Below are 21,346 nucleotides of genomic sequence, written 5' to 3'. Positions count from 1 at the left end.
TGTCACAAGAGTATTTTTTGTAGAAATATAAAAACTACAACTAAAAGTTATATTGAGATATAAGTAGCCTAAAAAAATCTAAACAATTTTTAGAAAAATATTTTGTGAGAATAGTACTGCCTGATGACTGTGTGTGTGGTATTAGACTTGTTCTAAGAATATACATGTAGATGAAATGAAAATAAAAACAAACTATTTTTCATGTGTAATGATTTTTCAAAGCAATTGAATAGGTGACAGGATAATATTTTCATGTTGAAACCACTGGACACTCATATTTTAAAAAATTTTTAAACACTTATGTCAAACGTACAGAACTGACTCAAAATTAATCATCAAACAACATGTAAAACCCAAGTAGAAGACACCTAGAAGAAAATAAAAGGCACAATATTTACAACATTGGAAAAGACAAATTGACTTTAGATGTAACATCAAAACATGAACCAAAATTTTTTAAATGTTAAAAACTGTATTTTTTTCAAATAGCAAAAAAAAAATAACCTTTTATGCTTCAAAACAGAAAAATAGAAAAAAAACCCTTTGTGCTTAATAAGAAATAAAAAGAAAGCCACTAACTGAAAGAAAATATATGTAAATTATGTTGTGACAAGGGACTTGTATCTGGAACATATCACACTACATGTTTAAAAAACACAGTTAAAACGGGTAAAATGCCAAAGCTATATTTCACCAAAAAAGACATGCCAATGGCTAAGTTCAGAATAAAACCATTAACCTCATTAGTGGTTAGGGAAATGCAGATTCAAGTCAAAATTAAATGTCTCTATAAACTGACCAATGGTTACAATAAAAAAGACATACAATATCAAGTGCTGGTGAGTATCTGGAGCAAATAGAGTATTTGTGCATTGCTAGTGGAAGACTAACATGGTCCAGAAACTTTAGTTAATAGTCTGGCAATTTCTTTAAAAGTAAAAGGTGAGATTAACTTCAAGCCAGTAATTTTGTCCTGAGAAGTATATCCATTTGTCTTATGCATTTATATTCTTCAATTTTTCAAATTTTTATTGAAATATGTATTGAGATTAACGTATTATACATACTGAAGTACTTCCAGTTAGTATATGCAAATGTCTGTATGAATATATTGAATAAATAGTATAGTACCCCAGAAGTCTCCTTTGCCACCCAAGGTAAACTATGGTCCCGACTTATTGACAGGTTAGTTTTACATTTTTGTACATTTATGTTCCTGTAATATTATGATACACATTCACTTGTGTCTGGCTTCTTTCACTCAACATACTGCTTTTGTTTTGTTTTGTTTTGTTATCTTATATTTTTGTCCTGAGGATTGAACCTAAGGGAGTTTTACCACAGTTTTACCATCACTAGCTCTTTTTTTTTTCTTTTTTTATTTTATTTTGAGAATGTGATCACCAAGTTGTACAGGCCCATATGGAACCTGGAATCCTTCTGCCAAAGCCTCCAGAGTAACTGGTATTACAGACCAGTTACCTACATGTAAAAGCCAAAAGTAGATGACTCCTAGAAGAAAATAAGAGGTCCAATATTTACAATAGTAGGAAAGGTAACACTGTGCCCAACCTCAACATACTATGTGTGAGATTGATATGGTTTTGTGTGATTATAGACTTTTCATTTTCATTGCTGAATTGTAATTTATTATAAATGACTTTTCTGATAGTGAAATATATATGCATGATTCATATGACTGGTTCTGAGGATATGTGTGTGTGTGTGTGTGTGTGTGTGTGTGTGTGTTTGTGTGTGTGTGTGTGGAGAGAGAGAGAGAGAGAGAGAGAGAGAGAGAGAGAGAGAGATGCATATTCTTGCAAGAAGATTAGTTGGCCTGAATAATTTTAATAGGTCTGTGTTCATGCAGAAATATATGTTTTAGTGTGGAATAGTACTCCTTTATATGGTACACCACATTTTATTTATGTTTTACCAGTTAGAATTTATTTGTTTTCACCAGTTTATGGACAAATAAATAGCTTCCACTTTGTGCTATTATGAATAAAGTTGGTATGAAATATGAGTCAAAATTTTTGTACATAAGAATATTTACTTGGTTTATATCTAGGTAACTTGTCTAATGGTAAGAGACATTGTCGCGACCCCTTGCCCGCAAGGAAGACGCAACTCAGGAATCTTCTTTCAGCAGTTTATTCAGGCCCTTGATATTTCTTCTAATTTCCTCGGATGCCCCTCTCAGCCTTAATAAAGCATCTCAAGCCCCAATACGAAGCTGCCACGTGGAACTTTCTCATAGGGTGTTGAAAAACCATGCGCCAAATCTCCCAAATAAGGAGTTGTTTGTCACAGACCACAGCGGAGCCAGCGCCATCTTGTAATGGCGACCATAATCTGCAGAAGCGGCTCACCACAGTTCCCCCTTTCTGTTTTCTGAAAACAATACAGGTTAGAGTAGAGGTCCTATCCCACTGTGCAGAAGTGGCTGCATAGTATGGCTCAGTCCTAAGGAGGGCCCTTCCCCAGATCTGAGGCCATATCAGCTGACGCCTTTTTTCGTGGGGTGGGGCATGGACATCAAACCCACATGCAATACGACATGCTCTCCTTGAGGTCCACTTCAAGGATCACTCAAGTGCAGTGCCTTGCCTCGCATCCTGTATCGTGACGATGGTGGACGAAGGGGGATAGCTGAGGCTGAACTGTGGCTGTTTACAACGACAAGCAAGTTGACAACACCCTGAAAGAAAGGCACTGACTTTAAGGCAATAGAGAAGCACTAGTGTGGAAACCCATCTGCGTGCAATGGCAGCAAGACCGGCAGAGTGCAAGGGCTTCCCAACACTAAGAGAGAATAACGAGGAAAGACATGCCAATCCCAGTGCAATGTTATAATAACTTGGGGTGCAACGACCATGTCAAAGATTTACTGTTTAAGATGCGCAAGCCAGACTTGAGGTGAATTGCCATTTTCTAAAGCTGCAAGAGCTTGGATGATCATAGCCTTATCGTGAGCACTGCGGGCCTTGAGGCGACAGAGAAACCACAAATAGAGAAACATACTGAAGCAACACAGTGCACCAAAAATGCCTACCCCCACCCACTCTTTAAAAAAGGAAAAGGCAGAAGATATCCAATCGGCGAATTGACCCAAAGTCATGGGATCAACACGGGTACTATTAAAGACAGCTATCTGGGTTAGTTGAGACTGGATCATGTCTTCCGCTTCCATGGACAAATTTCCGGCCAAATATTCGCCAATGATGCGGGAAGCATTCCTGGAATCATTAAATCTGACAGAGGTTATGCATAAATGTGCACGTTGGTCAACACAACCCAAAAGCACCAAGTCAGCCAATTCTTCTACCTGAGCTTGGAGTAAACCTATTCTTTGGTTGGCAGCTAAAATCCCTGACAAAATATGTTGATTAATTGTATTTTGGGAATCAAGTATAGTGGAAGTTTGTTGGACAACTTGATTAATGGTGGCAGCAGTTTGTACTGATTGGCCATAGCCACTCCGACCGTAACCGCTGCAGCAGCAGATACCGCCACGGCTGTCACTATAGCCGCTGTGATTCCAAAATCTCTGCGGACTCTAAGTAGCTCAACAATAGGGAATTTATCAGGATCCGCAGTGACCGGGATTGGGACAAAAGTTGGAATTTTCATAACCACTGCTACAGTCCAGGAACCATTCCAACACTCAGATAAGAGACAGGTAGTATGAGAACAATCCAGCATCCCCGACGAGGTGGCATTAGCCAAAAGGAATAAGAACGGGGATTGGACACAGACCATTGCAGGAGGCAATGTGGCATTATACAACAGAGAGTTGAATGAAACAGATGTAAGTCTATTACCTCGTTCACTTTCCCTAACAGTACCAGAAACATTAGCCAGCCAACTTTTGGCTCCTAGCAACTGAGCCAGTGCACAAATATCGGCTGAAGCCCCCTTTTCATTGGAAATCAGCCATTGAAACCAGGACCAACCTACTCCTGTAGAGGAGTTGGCACTGTTGTTAAAGTTATAAACATACCTCTTAAGAGAGGGAGAAAGGGAGAAACCTTTAGCAACTTGATGTTTCTCCCAAGAATGATCTTGACAAGGCATAAATGTTGGGGGGAAACCAAGATTAGGGGAACAGTAAGGAGAGGCCTTGAAATGAGTGGCATTATAAATACTACTAGAAGAAGGAGGCGCTGGGATTAGTACCTCAGAGATAATAGCCAAGGTAGTTATGTTAAGAGCAGAGCTGCTGTTTGCGGGGGTCCCTGAGCCTGATTGCTTCCCCAAAACTATCTTGCTCAAAACAGCACTGATAATGCTCCCTGAGACTTGACTGGACCGCAATGGGTCCTCCCTGTTAGTCAAAGTTTTGGTCTTAAGGCTAATGCAATTAGCGTTTCTAAGGCTGAAACAAAAAACTCCTGTGAGATTAACTTGAGATTGATTAAAAATGCTCTCCATGTCCCCTCTAGGAGAGGCACAGGGAGCAGACATCTCACATGAGGTAGAAAAAAGAGTGGGGAGGACACTAGAATTACCATGAACCGGCATCGGCATTGGCCATGCCCGTGCCACTGCCCACCACTGCATTGGTGTTGCCTGTACCATCGGCACCAGCACCAGAGCCAGAGCACTTAGCAGAATGAAGATCCTCATCACAGGATTGCTGTGGTATCTCTTGTTGCTGGTCAGTTGATGTCAAGACTCTTCTTGTCAGGTGTTCAGGGACCCACAACGGTTCCATGCGATCCTGGGGAAAAACACATACAGATCCTCGCGCCCATGTCAGCACGGGGTCGGGGCCATTCCATTGGCCCGTAAGAACATCCTTCCACTTTACATAGCCAATCACAGAGGGCTGAAAGGACACATGTCTATCAGCCGCAGAGTGACCATGAGTATCCAAATTCAAAAAATTAATGGTAAAGAGAGCTAAGGACAGGCGTTCTTTAGGAGTGTGTTCAGCTCCTATTCCCCCTTTTTGTTTCTGTAAAGTTTCCTTTAAGGTGCGATGAGCACGCTCAACAATGCCTTGTCCTTGAGGATTGTAAGGCAGACCATGAGTAAGTTGCACTCCCATAGTAGTACAAAAAGATGTAAATTGTCTGCCAGTATAAGCAGGTCCATTATCAGTCTTAAGGGATGCAGGTGCACCCCATGCTGCCCATGCCTCTAAGCAGTGAGTAATGACATTACGTGCCTTTTCTCCCGATAAAGCAGAAGCATGGATAATTCCAGAGCATGTATCAATGGAAACATGCACATATTTGAGGTTACCAAAGTCAGGTATGTGTGTCACATCCATTTGCCAGACAACCAATGGCTTCAATCCCCGTGGGTTTACTCCATAATTAGGGGAATGAAGAAATGTGACACAATGGGGACATTGCAATACTATCTGCCGAGCATCCGCTCTTGAAATGGAAAAACGCCTGCGCAGCGTTAATGCATTAACATGGAAGTTTTGGTGAAACAACTTAGCCCCCTCTAAGGAGGAAGCCAAGCATATCAACTGACCTCTAGTGGCTGAGTCCGCACAGGCATTACCCTGGGATAACGGACCAGGAAGAGAGGTGTGAGCCCGGATGTGCATTGGATAAAAAGAAGCAGTGCAGCTACAGATAAGCTGTTGAAGCTGATTAAAGTAAGCAGATACATTATGGGCATCACTAATAGCTCCCACGGCCTCCAGGACTTTTAGTGCTTGTACCACATAGATGGAGTCCGAAATGAGATTAAAAGGAAAAGAACACTGTTTAAAGACTTCAATAACAATTTGTAATTCTACCCATTGTGGATTTCCAGGAGCAAATTGATGCTGGATAGGGGGAGAGCCATTAATTACATAGGCTTCCATTCCAGACTTGGAACCATCAGTAAAAATGTTAACAGCCCCCGGAATTGGACTGGATGAAGTTACCTTAGGGAAAATGATGGGATGTTCTTTAACAAAATGGAGTAATGGATGAGAAGGGTAGTGATTATCAATACCTCCTTGAAACGAGCAACACAGAATAGCCCAGTTGTCTAGAGTAGCACATAAAACATTAAGTTGAGCTTTAGTGTAGGGTATGATAAGAGAAGAAGGTGATTGTCCGAAAAATTGAATGCTTTGTTGAATCCCTTTAAGTGCCAACGCTGCAACAGCATCAGGATAATATTCTAAGGATTTTCCTGGGGATACATTTGGGTGGATCCATAGTTAAGGCCCATCTTGCCACAGTACTCCAGTAGGCTGCCGCATAGTGGCAAGCACACATAACTGGAAAGGTTTATCACTCTGGAGCCTGCATAGAGTAGCATGCTGTATAGCTTCTTCTACTTTTATAAGGGCCGCTCTAGCCTCTTTGGTGAGGCTACGAGGGGAAACAAGAGCTGGATCACCCTTAAGAGTAGCATACAAAGGCTGTAGCACAATGTTAGGAATATGTAAATATCCTCTTATCCAATTAATATCTCCCAGCAGTTTCTGAAAATCATTTAGAGTTTGGAGATCTTGAGTCCTGATGGTGATTTTTTGCGGTGTTAGTTTTTCATACCCAATTGTCGCTCCCAAATACTTAATAGAATCCCCCGTTTGAACCTTTTCAGGTGCGATGTGCAGTCCATATTGAGCTAACAGCCTCACTAGTTCTTTATAAGCCTCATTAACTGTCTGTTCTAATTTTGCGGCCAATAACACATCATCCATATAATGAATGATCTTGGTGGAGGAATACTTATGTCTGAGAGGTGCGAGTGCCTTCCCCACATACATCTGGCACATCATGGGACTATTAGCCATTCCCTGCGGCAACACTACCCACTCAAACCTTTGATCTGGTTCCTCGTGGTTACACGAGGGAAGGGTAAAGGCAAAACGTTGTGAATCTTTAGGATGCAAAGGAATAGAAAAGTAACAGTCTTTAATGTCAATAACAATAATATGCCAGCCTTGAGGAACAGAGGAGAGCAGAGGCAGCCCTCTTTGAATGGGCCCCTAAGTTGCATTTGAGCATTAACTGCTCGTAGATCATGCAGTAGGCGCCATTTCCCTGATTTTTTCTTAATGACAAATATGGGAGTATTCCATGGAGAAGTAGAAGGTTGGATGTGACCCAAGTCAAGTTGTTCTTTGACTAGATCATGGGCTGCTGCCAATTTAGCCGAGGGAAGAGGCCACTGAGGCACCCAAACAGGCTCCTCGGTGAGCCATGTTATGGGTATTTGAGCCCCAGTGGCCCCTAGGAAAAACCCAGACCAAACCTGTTAAGCTTTTGATGACCTTGCACAGGATGCCTATGCCCCTGTAAGTGTTTTCCTAGTCCTAGACCTGGCCTATCCCCCATATCTTGCATGATTTGTTGAGACACTGGGGAATAGTCATTACTAAGAGTGAACCCCATGTCTTTCATCAGATCACGGCCCCATAAAGAAATAGGTAAATCAAGTACATAAGGCTGAAAGGTACCATTGTGTCCTTCCGGGTCCTTCCAAAATAGATGTCTACAGCTGATTTGAGGGGCTTGGGCATATACAAGTCCTCTTAGGGATTGATCAGAAGTCTGCACTGGCCATCCCTTAGACCAGTCCTTAAGGGTTATGATACTACGATCTGCTCCTGTATCCAACAATCCCACAATAGATTTACCCTCTATGCTTAATTCCAAAGTGGGGCGATTGCTCATATCCAGTGACAAATAGGCATAATTCCCTCCGGTGGTACCAATCTCATTTCCCGTCCATGACCTTGAGTCAGCAGGGAAGTAGTTATGCAAGCTAGGCAAAATTAGCAATTGAGCAATCCGATCCCCTGGGGAGATAGGCACAATGCCCCTTGGAGCTTCCACCATAACCTTTACTGCCCCTACAGTATCAGGGCTTATGACTCCGGGGAAAACATGAAGACCTTGTAGGATAGAGGATGCACGTCCAATTAGCAAACCTACAGTGCCAGGTGGTAAAGGCCCTTTGAACTCAGTTTCCACCAATTGGACTCCCATCTTAGGTGTTAATACAAGTCTGGAGGTGGAACAGAGGTCCAATCCTGCGGCACCTGTAGTGGCTCTCCGCGTCTCGTGGGATGGCGCAGAGAAGGCCATGTCTCGGGTTCGGGTTTGACATTCTCCACTGCCCCATATATTTGTGGGCCCTGGGGTAGGGGGCCCCTTCGGCCGTTTTTTGGCCCAGCTGAAATAGGCTGTCCATGGATGTCCCTCACTGATCTACACTCTTTTGCCCAATGTTTCCCCTTTTTGCATTTTGGACACAGCCCCGGTTGACGAGGGCCATTGGAAGGGCCACCGTGAGGAGGTCCAGTAAAATTGTCTTTTTTGGGACAGTCACGTTTGAAATGGCCGGATTGACCACAATGGATGCATGTTCCGGCACCAGGACTGCCCCCTTTTGCAATCCGAAGGACAGCAGCTGCAAGACCTGCATTAGTTAAAGGTCCTCCAATCTCTCTACACACTTTCATCCATGCTTCTATGCCCTTGTTTTTATAAGGAGTGATTGCTGCTTTACATTCCTTGGTGCATTGCTCAAAGACCATTTGCTTGATAAGGGGCATGGCTCTATCAGGATCCCCAAAAATCTTTCCATCGGCATCCACCATCCTTGCTACAAAATCTGAAAAGGGTTCTGTAGGGCCTTGTAGAATCTTGGTCAAATTACCAGACACCTCTCCTCTATTTGGAAGTGATTTCCATGCCCGAATGCAAATGTTGTTAATTTGGTCATATGCCTCAAGAGGGAATCCTGTCTGTTGATTAGCAAATCTACCTTGTCCCAAAAGCATATCCTTGTCCCAATGGGGGTGTCCCACCGCATGGTTTTGGGCGGCCTGCTCTACCGCGCCCTCTAGCACAAAGGCTCTCCAGTCCAAATATTTACCTGGAGAAACACAAGCCCGAACAAGGCTAGCCCAATCAGAGGGAGTCATACAGTATCTAGACAGACTCTCCACCTGAGTTAGTGTGAAGGCGGCATCCACCCCATAAGTGCGCACAGACTCCGCCAGGGTCTTCACAATTTTGAAATCTAAGGGCTCATGGAATCTTCCCCTATTGTCATCCTGGAAAACTGGATAAGCAAGACCCATCTCAGCGTTAACAGCCCTCCATGTTTGGCCATGGAAAGCTCTCCCCGAAACACCCCCACCGTACGGCGGTGGATCCAGAGGATCATTTTTCTTAAGCCCCTGTTTATTTTTGTTCCCTTTTCCTATAGCTAAACTCCCTAGCTGACGAGACAGCCTCCCGAGCTCTTCCTCCTCATCCTCCTCTTCCTCTGACCCACTTTCGTATGGGGGTGTGCGCAGTGTACTGAGATCTGGATACAATCGTCTCCTCCCCTGTTTCACGCTCCGCACACTCCCATCTTCCTGAAATACCTCACTTCCTGCATTCTCCGATTTTTCCTCATGTAATTGCTCTAGAACTTCCTGTCCTTTAGTAAGTGCTTCCTGACATCTGCCATTTGTGAGGCAACTACGAACCATCTTCCAAAGGGGTATCACCCCACCCTCTAATATGCCCTGCTCAGAAGCAAAATCAAGATCCTTGCCTAACTTATCCCAGCTAGGTATAGTAAGGCTGCCCGAAAACCAAACCACGGTGCAGCAATATCTGTCTTCTGTAAAAATCTCTGTAAAGTACTACGTTTCACTTCTAGGCCCTTGGAACGTAACGTTTCACTTCTAGGCCCTTGGAACATAACAGGCCATCTAGGGCCAGGAAAAGCAGACTTAAAGATGCGGCACCCATGACACAACAAAAGACGCACAAAAAAAAAAAAAAAAACCAAAAGTGAAAGTACACAGTGCAGCTGCAATAAAATGTAATGCTCTCTCTTGCTTTACGGAGGAGCTGCCCCACTTTGATCGTGGATCCCACTTACCTGGGACTAATCCCCGCTTTGATTGTGGATCCCACTTACCTGGGACTAACCGGTGCACCACCCCTGACTACTGAAAGTTCTGGTTCCCGGGTTTCGGCACCACTTGTCGCAACCCCTTGCCTGCAAGGAAGACACAACTCAGGAATCTTCTGTCAGCAGTTTATTCAGGCCCTTGATATTTCTTCTAATTTCCTCGGATGCCCCTCCCAGCCTTAATAAAGCATCTCAAGCCCCAATACGAAGCTGCCACGTGGAACTTTCTCATAGGGTGTTGAAAAACCATGCGCCAACTCTCCCAAATAAGGAGTTGTTTGTCACAGACCACAGCAGAGCCAGCACCATCTTGTAATGGCAACCATAATCTGCAGAAGCGGCTCACCACAAGAGATGTGCTGAAATCACCCAACATTAATACATTGTGGTCTTTTTGATTCCTTATACTGAGAAGGGTTTGTTTTATGTATGCAAGTACACAATTTTGGGGAGCATAAATATTTGGAATAATTATAACATGGTGTTGGAAGATTCTCTTAATCAGTATGAAGTGAACTTCTTTGTCTTTTCTGATTTAATTTTGGCTTGAAGTCTACTTTGCTTAATATGGGAGTAGCTACCCCAGCATTATACAGCTTAATTTCCATGCTGTATCTTTTCCTATTTTTTTTCACTTTCTCTGAATGTCTTTACATAATTGTGGTTGTGGGTTCTCTGCCAATGGTCTGTGGAAACATAAGCATCTCCTGTGACCCACACAGGTGGCTGGGGCATTGTTCCTGATCAGGGAAGAGAATCAGCCAATTCATCTGGGTTTAAGCTCCCACTGCCTGAGGTGGGCACCAGTCCCTCCGGTGTCTGGAAGAGAGGCAGCTGCCCTGCCTGCACCCCTGAGTGATGACTCCTGCAGCTGTGGCAACTGTGAATTGTAGGTATCATCTCCTCCTCTGTCTGAGCTCCTCTGGAGACTGTGAGAGCACTGGGTCAGGCCAGCACTTCCCAGGAGTGAGCAACTCTTAGGTCTGCTCCACCCCAAGAACTCTGCCCCTTGTCCACAGTTAGAGGAAGGGAGTTTCTGCAACTTTCAGCTACTAGCAATCCCTCTACAAGTTCCTTCTAGAAAAATTACTGACATTCCTCTACAGGGGCACTCCCTCTGATTTATTTCTTGCTGAAGATGGAGAGATGCTATGTTGATTTAATTTCTCCTAGGAAAGCTGGCCAGCTGTGGGCTTCACAAAGATGGCTGTGGTGTCCAGCAGAGCTTTGAGTCCTCTGCCTGGGTTAATGCTGCTTGGGAACCTTCACTGACTGCTGTTCCCATCACATTTTAATTTAATCTGCTTTTCTTTCTAGCTGTTGTTAAGGAAGTGAGCTTATGTGCTTTTCTCTTCCCCTGCCCCAATGCCCCCTGCCCCACCCCCCTCTCTCTGTTGTCTCTTTCCCCTCACTCCACCCTGGTCTGGGTTGGGGGTTAACAAAAGTCTCAGAATATCTAATATTGGGTCATAAAGCATGTATCCTGTCACCTCTCCAGTCAGCTCTTCCTTTACTGCGTCCTTTCTTTGCTGTGCAGGGATTCCAGGTCACCTCCTAGCTCTCTGCTCACCACCTTCAGGTCTCCTCCTCCCTAGACTTTTACAAACAGAAACAGTATAGTTTTAGGGTACAATGTTTATAGCTGTTACTCAGTAATAGAATAGTGCAAAGAATGTGAGTTAAATAGAACATACTGACCATATCTAATTTTACAGATTCATATGGAATATTTATGAAATATAAATAAAGTAAAAAAAATGAAAAGTAACTAATATGACATTATTAAAGGAGATTACTGAATATGCGAAGAGAGATGAAAATCAAATGTGAGTTTACACACACACAAACATAATCAATACTAATCACAATTTCTAACATTTTTTAAAACTTTATATAATTTGGCAAAAATATAGCTTATAACTTACTAGCTAAAGGTGACACATGTCCAAAAATATGCATATGTTCATATTTTATCCAAAGGAAAAATCCAATATAGTTTACTCTCATTTAAAAATGATTAAAATGCACCCAGTCTCTCAGGATTTTATCGTAAATCAAATTAATCCTTGGGACATTAGTTTTGTAGTGAAAATACTTATATCTACAAAGAAAATGGAATTTTCATCCTTAAAGTTCACGTGGTAAATAATTTTTAATAACTGGTGACTTACTGTTTTTGACCCTTGCTGTTTCCAACAGCTTTTCATTTTCTTGGAGTATGCGTCATATTACAAAAGACAGCACTGCTGACGACTTTCAATATGAAATGTGTCTGGAGAGGTTTAGAAGCTTTTTATAGAAACTGATAATAAGTGCCATATTTACTTCCATACTTCACTTTTTATCAATAATAAATGCATAATTATGATGCACTTTAAGATGTGTTACTTCAAGTGGAAGGTCAAAACAGGATTTTTATTTGTTTAATAAAGAGAATTAAACCTCTCACATACTTAAGGGATAAGAATGTGCTTGATCTGTTTTTTTTTTTCCTTTTTGCACTCTTAATATTATTTTAACCAGTATACCTTGGGGGGAAAAAGATTTTTATCTCTTCAGTAAACTTTAGATTAGGTGCTCTGAGTTTCACCCTCCTTTTATTTAATTAATTAATCTGGATGCAGAGAGTATAAGCATAAGCATGTTCTAATCTTGATGGGCAAGGCCATATCTTTATCCTCTAGAAGACAAACATTCCAATATTCCTCTAAACTGGGGATTCCAACTAAAAAACCTGTTCTTCTTTCATACCTAAGTGGTATTCTCCCACAGATCTTCTACGAGTCAAACAGATATGTTGGCTTCTGCTCACTGACTTGTTTGCCTATTTTTCAGCTTATTCTAAACTGAGGTAGTAAGGAAGCTATTCTTTAAAGGGAGTGATTTCAGAATTTCATTTGTTAAATAGAGTAAGAATCCTGAGAATAGTTGCTTAATAAAAGATGCAGCGGTGTATCTTACATGGGTTGTAATGTTCTCAGTGAAGTACCAGGATCCACCTTTCTTGGCTCTTACAATCTGACATTGAACCACACAGGTCCAGCTTAGCTTGGTAATAAAACAAAGCTGAGATGGAATTAGGATTTCTTCTGGCCCTGATGAGAAAAGATCCTGGGGCTTCATGATTTTCTATCCTGTGAGAAAGGATTGATTAATGAAACCCTTGAACCCTTGATTTTGCTTAAAAATAATAAAAAAAAAACAGAAACAAAAACAAAGAAAAAAAAAGAAATAAAGAAAGAAATGAAAACTAGCAACTCCCTATTATCAACCCAAACTTCTCACAGAAACTGTTCTGCAGATGTTCTCCAGTATGATTTCTCTCCCCTGAGGGAGACTTGTGGGTGTTCATTACTGCCTGTGGCAGATGTTCCATTTTAGGGTTCTTTTTTAGGTTCACAATTATTCCACATCTGTCTCCTGAGACTCTGTTCTACCAGTGATAAAGCTGCTATATTTATATTTGTGTATGATTTTTGACTCTTGTTTTTCTAATTTATATTGGAAAAAAGAGATAGACTTTATGAAATATACAATATTAAATTGGAAATATTTGGTATTTCTCCTTGTTATTTTTTGATTGTTTCAAAATATCCTTTGTAAATTAGTTGCAATTTTCCAGAAAAAAAAGGTTATTTATAAAATAATATCAACATAAAAATATTTCCACCTTTCTTGCACAATAACATGTACAGAAAGATATTTGAAATTGGTGGCTCGTATTTAATGGTAATACTGAAAAGTTCAGTGGAAATCATTCATTGACAATTGACTTAATTTACTCATACTCTTAAATTAATTGACAAAGCTAATTTAAATAAAAAGTTTATTTTCTTCTACTTTTTAACTATGTGATTCCAGAGACACTTTATGTATATATCTTTTAGCATTATATACCAATTGCATTACTTCTTGCTGTCATCATCAGGAATTTCTATAATGTATATAAAGTTCATGTGTTTTGAAGTCCACAGATAATTATTGTTTGTGTGTTATTTTAATCATTATTTATTTGTTGCCTTAATAAACTAATAATAAATAAAACATAATTAAATGGATAAATAATTTGCAATTTATTTGGGCTCTTCAATTAAATAATGCAGATTAAGCATTCCTAGTTCATACATATGAAATTCAAAATAATCCAAAATTTAGACCTTTTGGGTCACTGATATGAAGCCATGAATGGAAGAATTCCACACCCCATCTCATGTAATACATTGCAGTGAAAATGTTGGCATACTAAATATATCGTATAAAATTGCCTTCAGGCTATGTGTAGAAGGTGTATATGAAACAAATTAATTTTGTGTTTAGACTTAGGTTCCATCCCCAAGATATCTCATTATATGGATATAAATATTAGAAAATCAGAAAAAATCTGAAATCTGAAACACTTGCAGTTTTACACATTTTAAATAAGGATACTCATTTTATTACCCATATTAATTTAAAAACTATTTAGAAAATAAGCTCAAGATTTCTACTCTACAGAGAAGTTAGGAACAATCCAAAGAATCACCCATAATGTGGCTCCTTTATTTACATATGAAAGCAAATATAAATAACAAAACTGCTTTATATTAAATGGGAGTTCATATCCCACTTGAATCAAAGTGTGAAATATGATATATCAAGAACTATGTAATGTTTTGAACAACCTACAATAAAAATTAATTTAAAAAATTGCTTTATATTTCAAAGGAAACATAAGCAATGTTTTCTTATAGCACATAAATTTAATTTCCTTTTGCTTTTGGCCATTTTAATTTTTTTTTTAATTTCTCTAGTTCTTTTTCCTTTTCTTATTATTTTAAATGTATCATAAGCATAACAAAACAGATGAATTAAACAGGGTAAAAAGAAAAAAGTAGACTTTTTTGCATGTAATTTTTCATGCTGGATTTTTCATTCTTTTCTTCCATGACATAGCAATAGGTATATATGCACACATATGTAAATATATGTGCAAGAGAAGAAAAAAAAACTAAGTCTGGTAAACAGTATTAAGTGCTTTTGTGTATAAAATCCTTCTCCATGTGTTGTAAGTTTTCCAAGAATTATAGGATTAGTACTAATAAAATTAGCTTATATATTCACACTTAAATAATTTATGTAATATTGTTTGATTAGAAAGAATTCTAGTTTATTTGTATTTTCAGTCATAATATACTATCTGATATTTTGATTTACAGTCACTAGAATTATGCAATTAGTATTTGGTTGTAAGTTATTATTATTCTGTTCAGCACTGGTCTACAATGTTTGATATTTCATTTGTGGATTGTAGTATTCATCCTTTCATTCATACAAACTCAGAAGATAGGAATGAACTCAGTCAGGAAATATGTTCAGCCTCAGATATTCATAAGGATGGGATAACAGACACATAAGCAAAATGACATCTTATTAGGAAACACTTCTTCCAGAGATGCTACATCGCAAACTACTATAATATCATTCTTTTTTTTCCTCACTCTCTTTCTTTCTTTCTCTCTCTCTCTCTCTTTGGTTCACATTACTGCTTTCTAACTCACTGAGAAATTTTGTTTCCTAATATCTTAAGAAATCATACCTTAAATTTTAAATTATGTCTGCAAGAAAGAGAGAATGAGACATCTTCCTTTGTGGCTGTTTTTGACTGTAGGTCTTGTTATGCTACCAGCTGCCAGGCTGGTGTCAAATTCCCAGTCCTTCTGTCTGAGCCTCCCAAATATTTGGGATTAAAGGTGCAAGTCACAACAGTCAGCAACATCTTACTCTTTAATCAAAGAACTAAGTATCTTTGAAGTTTTCTTTTTTTTCCCAATGAGTTTTTAAATTTATTTATGACAGCAGAATGCATTATAATTCTTATTGCACACATAAAGCAAAATTTTTCATATTTCTGGTTGTATACAAATTATATTCACACCAATTTGTGTCTTCATACATGTATTTTAAATAATAATGTCAATCACATTCCACCATGATTTCTAACCCCATGCCCTTTCCCTTCCCCTACAACTCTCTGCCCTATCTAGAGTTCATCTATTCTTCCAATGATTCCCCTCTCTACCCCACTATGAATCAGCCTCCTTATATCAGAGAAAACATTCTGCTTTTGTTTTTTGGGGGGGATTGGCTAACTTCATTTAACATTATCTTCTCCAACTCCAACCATTTACCTGCAAATGCCATGATTTTATTCTCTTTTATTGCTGATTAATATTCCATTATGCATATATGCCACATTTTGTATCCATTTATCTGTTGAAGGGCATCTAGGTTGGCTCCATAGTTCAGCTATTGTGAATTGTGCTGCCATAAAAATTAATGTGGCTGTGTCTTGATTTCCAATATGAAAATAGATCTTTAGGTAAGGGATTTTTATATTCAGAATCCAAAATCAATCTGGATATTGTTTTTCCCAAGGAAATGAGATTTGAGTTCACTTTTGGATAAAGATCTGACTTTGAGCTCTGATTTTCTTTGAATCACATAAAAGCATTATTCCATTACTTCACTATTCATTAAAAGCTACCCTCCTCATCCAATACAGCAGTCCATCTTTGCGTTCTTCAGTGAGTTGTCCCATGGTTGCTCTGGCAGAAAATCTCTCTCAATGTAATAAAAAACATCAAAGTGTTTTTTTCTTCAATGTATATGGAAAGCACTATGGAGATTTCTGGAAAATTGGGAATGGCAGCACCGTTTGACCCAGCTATCCCTCTCCTTCATCTACACACAAAGGACTTAAAAACAGCATATTACAGGAACACAGCCACATCAATGTTACAGCAGCACAATTCACAATAGCTAAACTGTGGAACCAACCTAGATGCCCTTCAATAGATGAATGAATTAAAAATGTGGCATATATACACAATGGAATATTACTCAGCAGTAAAAGAGAATACAATCATGACATTTGCAGGTAAACAGATAGAATATGAGAAGATAACACTAAGGGAAGTTATACAATCTCCAAAAACCAAATGTCAAATGCCTAATGTTTTCTCTGATATAAGGAGGCTAACTCATAGGGTGATAGGGAGGGGGAGCATGGGAGGAATAGACGAACTCTAGATAGGGAAGAGGGGTGGTAGGGAAGGAAAGGGGTATGGGGTTAGAACTGATGGTGAAATGTGATAGATATTATTATCCAAAGTGCATGTATAAAGGCATGAATTGGTTTGAATAGACTTTGTATACAACCAGAGATATATTAAAAATTGTGCTCTATATGTGCAATAAGAATTGCAATGCATTCCACTATCATATAAAAATAAAAATTAATAAAAATGTATATCAGTAGGGCACTTTATTTTTCAAAATTTTAGGATAAACATGAGTGATCTTTATACTAGGTACTAGTTAGTATGCATACAACAGTGTGCAAGGTAAGTATGTCACTTTTCTAATTAAATTTACTTGTAGTAAGAAAAGCAAATAGTAGCAAGAAAATTATACAAAATAAAATTTGAATAATCATTTTTTAAAAATAAGAAAAACAGAACAATTGAAAAGACGACAGAGAATCAAGGAAGATCCAGAAGAAGAGTTCTTATAAAGTTGTTGAGAAGATCTCTTTGAGGAGGGGGTGTTAAAAATAGTGCAAAATGATTACAGGTTACTATTTGAGTCTGCTTTTTTAGTTGCTGGGACAGAAAGATTTGACAATAACAATTTAAGGAGGAAAAGTTTATTTGGGGGCTCAGGTTTCAGAAGTCTCAGTCCATAGACAGCTCCATTCTTTGGGGTGGGAGGTGAGGCAAAATATCATGGTGGAAATGTGTGGTGTAGGGAAGCAGATGAAAACCCAGGTAGCATAAAGAGAGAGGGTTATAAACCCCAAAGGCATGCATCCAATGATCCACCTCCTCCAGCCACAACCTACCTGCATTCAGTTACCACTCACTTAATCTCTATCAGGAGATTAATGCACAGATTATGTTAAGGCTTTTATCACCAAACATTTCACCTCTGAACCTTCTTGCATTGACTCATACATGAGCTTTTGGGAAACACCTCACAACTAACAGGTATGACATTAATTTATCACATGGAATACCATTCCAGACAGAAAACTCCAGGGACAGGTAGAGATTACAGAATAGGAAAGGAATTGGCAGATACAGAGCTGAGTCAAATCATGTAATTTTTTTTTGAGAGAGAGAGAGAGAATTTTTATAATATTCATTTTTTTAAATTTTCAGCTGACCCATCTTTATTTGTAGGTGGTGCTGAGGATCGAACCCAGTGCCATGTGCATGCCAGTTGAGTGCGCTACCAATTGCACCATATCCCCAGCCCAAATCATGTAAAATTTATAGAGACAAATCTTATTTCATTCAAGATCTACAGGGATGCTTTGAAAACAGTAGAAAAATGATTTTCAGGAAAAATGTGGAAGATAAAAACCAGTTTGGAAGCTGTTAGAAAGCACTAGGAATAATATAAAACTGGAGGTACATTGAAATAAAAGACTCAAACTGATCACTAGGGTTTTAGGTATTAACAACATATTGCATGTGCTGACATTCATTGATAAGCCAAGAGGAAAATAAATGTTTTTAAAAAAGTGTGAACTTTCTTGGAAATGCCCTCCTGTGCTAAACCACTTATTGACAAGACATATAAAATAACAACTCTGGTACTAAGGGACAACAGGTAGCACAAGATTGTGACCCCTCAGGGAAGGACTAATGAGGTGAACCCAATAATTTGTCCTGATGTAGTGTCTGAAGGCAGTTTACAGGCCACACCTCAGGACACAGAATAGACCACACATTCTCAGTGAGTTGAGAAAATATCTCATAATTTCCTGAGATAAGGGCAGAAAGGCAGAAAGAAAGGATTACACCTCTGTGGGAGAAAACTTCCAAGATTCTTCCCTGAGGAAAGAACTGCAAGGAACAGTTTTTGGTTAAACAATGATCAAAATTCACCAAAGCTTTTATACAGCTATAATTTTCAATGAGCCAAGTTTGAAGTTATAATATAATCAGGTAGAATACAGAATCACTTATATAATACATTGCAAAGTTGACTTGAGAATAAAAACTGACATGAGCCTTCCAATATAAGGCTTTAACTCAAAACACAAAGTTTTGGAAATAAAATATCAGGCAACGAAAATCCAGTACCATTTGAAGAAATAAAGCATAATTTTTGCACCGTCCCCCCAGAAATATATGGAATTCAAAACATCTAGAATTCAGGCAAAAAAAATAAATTACTCAGCATGCAAAGAAACAACAAATAAGACTCGTAAGCAAGAGAATTAAGATAATCAGTGAAAAGAGATGGAAATGAGAGAAACTATGAAATTAGGATAGAAGCAGACCTTAAAATACAGATATTTTATATATGTTCAATATGCAAAGAACATGATAAACATAAGAAAGAAATCCAAGTGTTAGTCAGATGTTTGTTGCTGTGACCAACACTTGTGACAAGAACAACTAGAGGAAGAAATGTGTATTTAGGCTCATCATTTCAGAGGCTCAGTAAACTTCACCCCTGTGTTCCTGAGGTGAGGCAGAAGATCAAGGAGGGAGTGTGTGGAGAAGGAAAGATGCTGTGTCATTACACCTAGGAAGAAGACAGAGAGCCTGACTGCAAGGAACTGGAGAATATGTAATCTTCAGGGCCATGCCCCAGTGACCTACTTCCTCCAGCCATGCCCTACTTGCCTATAGTTACTACCCAGTAATCCATTCAAATCATTCAGTCATCAAATGGATCAATTCGTTGATTAGGTTAGCTTTTCTAATCTAATCATTGTGCCTTTGAGCATTTGTGCATTGTCTCACACATGAAATTTTGGGAGATGCCTCATACCCAAAACATAACACTGAGTTATGAAAATAAACTAAGTAGAAACTCTAGAGATTAACAATTTGATATCTGAAATTAAAAAAAGATAAAAACTGATAGAATAAAAAGATGAGATAGAAACAGGTTATAAGTTGCAGATAAAAGAGAGAAGGGAATAATCACAATTAGAAAAAAAGATGAAATAAATGAAAATATCTTAGTGTGAACTATACTCAAAATAATAATAATATAATAATAATAACAACAACAACAATAACAGATGGGAAGACAGAAAATATTGGAAGACAGCATATTTTTTTTTCTAAATTTAATAAAATTTATAAGCCACACAGTTCAAGAAACTCAATGAAGCTAAACAAAAGAAACATAAGGAAAATATTTCCAGGGCAAAACATAAGTAACTGAAATCAAGTTATAAAGAAAATTTTATAAAGGCAGCCAGAAAAAGAATAACAATACAGATGGGGAGCAAAGAAAATGATAACAAACTTTTCATAAAAAAACATGTGCTGAGGGAAAGAAACACACACTCTCTATATATAGCTGAATGAAAAAAAATTAGAATTCAGAATTTAGCAAAAATATTACTCAAATAAAACTGAAATAAAGTTTATTTTAGATTCATAAATTTGAGATAATTAATCACTACTGGCACATAGGTCTGTGAGTGTGTGTATGTTCAAACACTAAAAAAAAATTTTTAAAAGAAGGAAAAAATCTCATATAAAATTTATATTTTCATTAAAAAGTGAAGGGCATTAGAAATGAAACTGTATATATGTTATATTTACAGAGATATGAAATATATTTTCCTATTTTTTATTTCTTTAAAAGGTAATTGAATAAACTAAAAACACTGATTTTGAAAAATTAAAAAAATGAGACTAAGAGAAACTACTAACCATATAATCAAGGAATTACAAAGTAAATAGTAGAATAATTCAGAATTACTGTGCAGAATTACTTGCCCATAAAACAATTCAAAAGGAAAAAAAAGAAAAATATAGGACAATAAGCAAGTGTAAGCATAAATCAACCCTAAAAATACATTAAAAATGTGATCTATATTTCAGTTAAGATGGAGACCAAATGAAGAAATTAGGCATAAATATCTTGAATTCATATCACATATAAGGAAGATATAGGTTTAAAGTAATACCATACAGGACATAGGAAAGATGGTGCAATAGGCAGGCACCAGCTCACGGCTCCTCATTGCAGAATAATTTGACAGCAATACAGTGACCTTGTGGGAACTTGATTATTAAGAGGAGATTGAATTTAGTATCTTTGTGGGAGTTTAAGAAATCTCAATGGATCCCAAGACCATGGAAGTCCATTTAAGGAGGACAGGTCTTCACCCAGATAGCAGGCTCACTAATTTTGATCCCAGCTACAAACCCCCAAACAGCGTCATCTCCTTACAGATTCTGCTAACATTGCATCTGATATTAGTCCTGCAACCAACATCATATAAGAGACATAAAAGTAGTCAGACCTGTCAATACTTTTGAGAGTAGTCCCCTCAGCCTTGGTCTGCCCATGATCTTGAAGTGACCCTATAGTCTATCTCTTGTCTCTTCCAGTCACAGTACAGAAGAAGTCCTGCCTAACTACAGGCCCACTTAGGGACTCATTC

Source organism: Callospermophilus lateralis, unplaced genomic scaffold, assembly GCF_048772815.1.
Source record: "Callospermophilus lateralis isolate mCalLat2 unplaced genomic scaffold, mCalLat2.hap1 Scaffold_63, whole genome shotgun sequence".
NCBI classification, from domain to species: Eukaryota; Metazoa; Chordata; class Mammalia; order Rodentia; family Sciuridae; genus Callospermophilus; species Callospermophilus lateralis.
Note: the sequence above shows the minus strand (reverse complement) of the source record.